The sequence below is a fragment of the Apium graveolens genome, chromosome 3 (assembly GCF_009905375.1).
Source record: "Apium graveolens cultivar Ventura chromosome 3, ASM990537v1, whole genome shotgun sequence".
NCBI lineage: Eukaryota > Viridiplantae > Streptophyta > Magnoliopsida > Apiales > Apiaceae > Apium > Apium graveolens.
Genome location: NC_133649.1, coordinates 216582069 through 216588526, shown reverse-complemented (window position 1 = coordinate 216588526; position 6458 = coordinate 216582069). Strand labels below are relative to the sequence as shown.

General features: G+C 37.6%; 1 non-coding gene across 1 annotated transcript; it reads right to left on the bottom strand.

Annotated features, from left to right (window-relative positions):
- Positions 1 to 4507: 4507 nt before the first annotated feature.
- Positions 4508 to 4614, bottom strand: LOC141716072 (small nucleolar RNA R71). The gene has a single exon (XR_012572802.1). It is a non-coding gene; the product is annotated as a small nucleolar RNA R71 (small nucleolar RNA).
- Positions 4615 to 6458: the final 1844 nt, after the last annotated feature.

Below are 6458 nucleotides of genomic sequence, written 5' to 3'. Positions count from 1 at the left end.
TAGTTGGCCGAATCTGGCTTCCGAATAATTTTATAATAATTTTCGAGCTTTGAAAATAATTTAGAATAATATTTTAAAGCACGAAACTATTTTTCGGAATTTTTAAATCAAAAAGAAATAAGTAAATCTAATTAAATAATTAATTAAAATCAATTAATCAATTAATTTTCGAATTAATTGACCAATTAACTGATTAATTACTAACTAAAATTAATTAACTAATTAATTCAAATTTATTTTAGAACTAAAAATAATTTTTGGAATTAAAATAATAATTTTCAGAATTTTTAATAATTAAAAATGAATTTTTAAAATTAAAATAAATAGAAAATATAATTTTTAAATAATTTATAAACAGGAATCCTATTTTTACGAAGTTTACAAACTACAGGGACTAAACTGTTTCTCTTTCAAAACTACAGGGGCCTGTTTGCAATTTTGTCAGCCCCGCCGTCTACATTGCCGGAGTGTGGCCGGAGAACACGATTTCAGCCACCTCAGGCCACTACACTCTCCAGAATTAAAGTATGGACCACCAGAAACTTATACCAGCAACCAAAACACACAACCTATTCCAGAATTGTCCGGAAAATGACCGAAAAGTTCGCCGGTTTCCAGTGAACTTGTTTGCTTCGATTTGAGCAAACCACGAATCGTCAGTTGTTATAATATACATGAATCGATTGCAAATTCAATAAGGAACACAATACAATCAACAAAATCATTTACTAACCCCTATAACAGAAACCCCTAAATTCCAATTAAGAACATTCATACGGGCTATAAACCCTAATTTCAAAATTCGAAAATTAAACTCAATTTTGAACATTTTATTGAACTCCAAATTAGTCATATGACATGTCAAAATCATCAGAAAGACAAGCTCTACAACATGCAATCATCAAATCATGCAAACAATCATCCGAACAAAAATTCATAATTTTAATCAAATAATTCAAAAATAAATAAAAATATAGAAAATAAACCTTTGATTCTGTAATTCTGAAACTTGAAGAAACTGATAGAACACTTCAAAACCTCTGTTTTGGTTACTAGAGCTTCCCGAGCAGATTTCAATAACACCTCCAAATTGTTGTTTGATTCTCAGAAAGTTTTATGAATATAAGTATTATCTCTGGAAAAATCTATAATTACTGTTTGCAAATGATTTTTGGTACGAAATAAAATACGGTAAAGGCTATTTATATTTACGAAAAATTAGTATCCTGTTGGATCATTCCGGATATAAAAGAGTACGTTTATTTATAAAAACAGATCCAAATGGTACCGGTTTTTGGGATAATTATCCAAATCTGTACAATTTGTACTGCGGTCTTGGTCTCAGCGCCTGGTTACACGTATTACGAGGTGATAATTATAATAGTTTAATAAAAAGATCACGTTCATCGAAAATACGAGTTTTATTGATTTACTGAATCAAATTTTGTATCGAAAATATTGTGTCGGGACCTGCACAGGACAAATCGTATGCCGGATCGAAAAAGTCAAAACATGGAAAATGCTCGGAATATTGTAATTGGGTTAGGAAGGAGTTTTCGGAAAAGTTTCAGGTTATAAAAACATAAAAACGGGTGAAGTCGGCTGGATCCCGATTATATAAAATAGTTTATAAATACTCGGAAAAAGAATTTATAAAATCTATAAATTTCCTATAAAATCATAAATCATCATAAAAATAAATAAGAAGATATGAAAATTATCTATATTTTATTTTGGACATATAAAAATTAATATACTCAATTTATATTATTTTTAAACATCCAAACACATATACCACTTAACAAATAATTCACAGAATAAATATTGAATATGCATAATATTTATTTATTAGCAAAAATAATTACACGATATATTCCAGATATTACATCCTTCCCCCCTTAAAAGGATTCTGTTTTCAGAATCTCCTAAGAAAACAAATGAGGGTACTTTTCTTTCATATCACTTTCTAACTCCTAGGTTGACTCTTCAACCTCTGGGTTTCTCCACAATACTCTTACTAACTTTACCACTTTATTTATTAACACTTTCTCTCTTTCTTCTAGAATCTCTATTGGACTCTCTACATACGACAAATCTGCTTGAAGTTCTATTGGCTCGTATTTGATTACATGCCTGGAGTCTGGATTATACTTTTTAAGCATCGATACGTGAAAAACATTGTGAATGTGCTCCATGTGCGGGGGTAATTCGAACTCGTAAGATACTTTGCCCACACGTTTTGGAATCTCAAAAGGTCCGACATATCTAGGGCTCAGTTTTCCTTTCTTCCCGAATCTTGTCAATCCTTTCCATGGCGATACTTTCAGTAATACTAGATTTTCTTCTTCGAATTCCATATATTTCCTTGATTGATCTACATACTTCCTTTGACGGTCTTGTGCTGCTATTAATCTCTTCTGGATAATTTCAACAACCTCCTTCATCTGTTGCACCAATTCGGGTCCAAGTATCTTGCGTTCTCTGATAAGTGGATTTTATATCCACTTGGAATGCTTTATTACAAGCTTAAATTGGTGTTTTGGACTCAAGTTGTTGGTATTTTGATGTGTTTTTGTGTTATTGCATTTCAGGTATCAGTTAAATGAAGAAAAGAGCTTTTAAAGGAAATATGATGAAAAGTGATCAGAATTGGAAGCCAAGGCCATTGTCAAGTTGTAGAGAATCTCAATAGCTTCGCGTGGGCAGTTGAATCGCCTAATTCTGACGAGTAGAACTCAAGTTTTGGCCAAAACAAGATTCATCAGAATATTTTTCCCAGTCAGTAGCTGAGCGCCCGATCAGCAGAGCTGAGCGCCCGCTCAGAGAGCTGAGCGCCCGCTCAGAGAGCTGAGCGCCCGCGCGGCCGCTCAGGAGGCGGCTGGTCGCCGATTTCGCTGAAAAGGCCTTTTTTGAGTAGAATTTGACGATTTTAAGGGTCCAGGTCCACTAGGGGCGTATATATACTTAAAAAAAGGTTTTTCATCATCCGGGAAGATTGGGATACCAAGGAGAAGACCTAGAAGCACAGAACAACTCCGAAAAAGAAGATCTTGTTTTCAACTTGTGATTCTTTGAATTAGTTGTAACTTTGGATGCTCATTTTCGTTCTTGTTGAACCTAGATCTCATTTATTCGTACTTTGATTATTATTTAGTTTATTAAGACCTTGTTTATACCATGCTTTCATTGGAACCCATGGTGACGATGAGTTCGATTATGGGCTAATCGTTGTCATGGGATTCTAGCGGATTTACTTATGGATTTCAATAGTTAATTGTTTCGATATCATGGTGTGTGGTGATTGATTGATATCCTAGTATGGTTGTGCTTATTCGTCTTATGTGAGTAGCTAACTTATAAGATAGCGTGTTAATCTCTATTGAAGCGACAGTGAATATAGAGGTTTAGAACTTGCCATGCTAGCATAGGTTCATGTACGTGTATGCATGATTCGTAGGTAACTCTAACCGTTTTACTTGCCCTATGTAATCAAGATAGATAACTTGTTCTTAAACCGTTATGTTGTCAAATTCTATAGACATATAGGGTCTCAATATAATTGGTGCCTATTCAGCTTCTATCTCTTTTGTGGATGTCTGGTAGAATGGTACTCGTGCAACGAAAGTTGGTATTTATCAGTTTCGTGTTATCTGATTAGTGTCCTCACCATCACATGCTAAGGTTAAGAACGAGAAGGCTATTGAATGAAGTATATAATGAAGTTAGAATCCCATGTTTGTCATATATAGTAATTCAACTTCAATTCTCTTAGTTAATGTTATTTAGTATAATCTCTTAGTTTAATAAAAACCCAATTTTTTATTTGTCTTAGCATTGAGCGATAACCATACATTGTTGCATAGGTGCATAAATTGAACTTAACCTAAACCAGTCTCTGTGGGAATGAATCTGATTTATATCTTATACTACTTGTGAACGCGTATACTTGCGTGAATATTAGCGCGTATTTTCGCCCTAACAAGTTTTTGGCGCCGCTGTCGGGGACTCGGTGTTAATTTTTAGTTTATGTGCTTGTCATCAGTGGTCGTTAAAGTTCACTGACTCGGATTCTTTTACTTTCACGGTTTATTTGTTTGTGTTTCAGGTACTCATTACAATGGGAGATCCAGCAGCACGAACGAAAGCCTTGATGGATTTTTCTCAACCCAAGATCAATGACATTCAATCTAGCATTGTCCGGCCAGCTATCACAGCTAATACCTTTGAGATCAAGCCTGACATAATTCAATGGGTACAGACTTCAGTCCAGTTTGGGGGTTCTCCAATGGAAGATCCCAATACACACATTAGGGATTTCCTTGAAATATGCGACACCTTCAAGTTCAACGGTGTTTCTGAAGATGCTGTGAAGCTGAGACTGTTCCCATTCTCTCTGAAGGACAAGGCTAAGAGCTGGTTACAGTCTCTACCAGCTGGTTCGATTACTACTTGGGAAGATCTTGCTCAGAAGTTTCTTACTAAATTCTTCCCTATGGCGAAGACAGCTGCACTCAGGAATGCTATTACTCAATTTGCGCAGCAAACGGCAGAATCGCTAAGTGAAGCTTGGGAGCGCTACAAGGAGATGCTTAGGAAGTGTCCTCATCATGGAATTCCTGATTGGATGATCATCACTTGTTTTTACAATGGGTTGGGAGCACAGTCCAGACCCATGCTCGATGCAGCATCAGGCGGAGCATTATGGGCAAAGAACTATAAGGAAGCTTATGATCTAATTGAACTGATGGCTGCTAATGAATATCAGTATCCAACCCAGAGATATCCACAGGGCAAGGTAGTAGGAGTTCTTGAAGTGGATACAGCTACGGCTATCACTGCTCAACTAAAGGCGTTGTCTATGAAGATCGATTCTCTGGCTAACTATGGTGTTAAGCAGATAATTAGTGTTTGTGAGCTGTGTGCAGGTCCGCATGCGACAGAACAATGCGCTATATCTAGCAACTCAGCTCAGTTTGTGAGCAACTTTCAGAGATCGCAACAGCCAGTTCCTGCCACTTATTATCCTAACAACTGGAATCATCCTAACTTCAGCTGGAGCAACAATCAGAATGCGATGCAACAGCCATTCCAGCAGTTTGCAAATAAGCTGTTTAACCCTCCTGGTTTTCAACAACAATTTACACCAAGACAACAACTCCAACTTCAACAACAAACTAATGATGCAGGTCTATCTTCGAATAAAAAATCTGAATTGGAGGAGTTGAGGCTTATGTGCAAAAACCAGGCTCTTATATGCCAAAGCCAGGTTGTTTCTATCCAGAATCTGGAGAACCAAATAGGGAAAATTGCTAATGCCTTATTGAATCGACCACTAGGAACGGTTCCTAGTGATACAGAAACAAATCCAGGCAAGAGGGAAGTTGAAGAACAGGTGAACGCCATCATCACCTTAAGGTCTGGAAAGGTCGCAAGCCCCCAAGTTCAGCAAGATGAAGAGCCTGAAAAGTCTCACGTTCCAGAATCTGAAGTTTTGGCTGAAGAAGATGTGCAGAAGGAAGTAGAGGTGGAACCAAGGAAGACTACTGTGGAACACACTCCTCCTAAGGGTAATACAGGGGAGAAACAGATCTATCCTCCACCTCCTTTTCCAAAGAGGCTGCAGAAGAAAAATCCGGATAAACAGTTTGAGAAGTTTCTGGAGGTGTTCAAGAAACTTCATATCAACATACCTTTCGCTAAAGCTCTTGAACAGATGCCTAGCTATGCGAGGTTTATGAAAGGTATTCTCTCTCGGAAAGTGAAGCTCGATGACTTAGAGACCGTTGCTCTAACGGAGGAATGCAGTGCTGTGCTGCAACAGAAGTTACCTCCGAAGCTTAAAGATCCTGGAAGCTTCACTATTCCTTGCACCATCGGAAACTTATCGTTCGACAAGTGTTTATGTGATTTAGGAGCTAGCATCAATCTGATGCCCTTATCTATCTTCAAGAAGCTTGGTCTGCCTGATCCGAAACCAACATACATGTCATTGCAACTAGCTGACCGTTCCATCGCTTATCCACGAGGTATAGTGGAGGATGTCTTGGTCAAGGTGGATAAACTCTTCTTCCCTGCTGACTTTGTAATTCTTGATTTCAAGGAAGATAAGAAGATTCCCATTATCTTGGGAAGACCATTCTTGGCTACAGGCCAAACTATGATCGATGTGCAAAAAGGAGAGCTTTTGATGAAGGTTTACGATCAAAAGGTTTTGAATGCACCTCCGTGGAAGAGGAAGTTGGATGTGCCATTCGATTCTCTTGGGTTAGCAGAGCTGAAAATTTCTCAGGAGCGTCTCGAGCCGTCTATTGAAGATGCTCCCACACTTGAGCTCAACCCACTACCAGATCACTTGAGTTATTCATTCTTAGGTGCACCCCCTGACAAGGGGTTGGGATATATCTTTGATGATGTAGAGGGTAGCCGAACGGATCCTCCAGTGCCTATAGAGGGTTCTT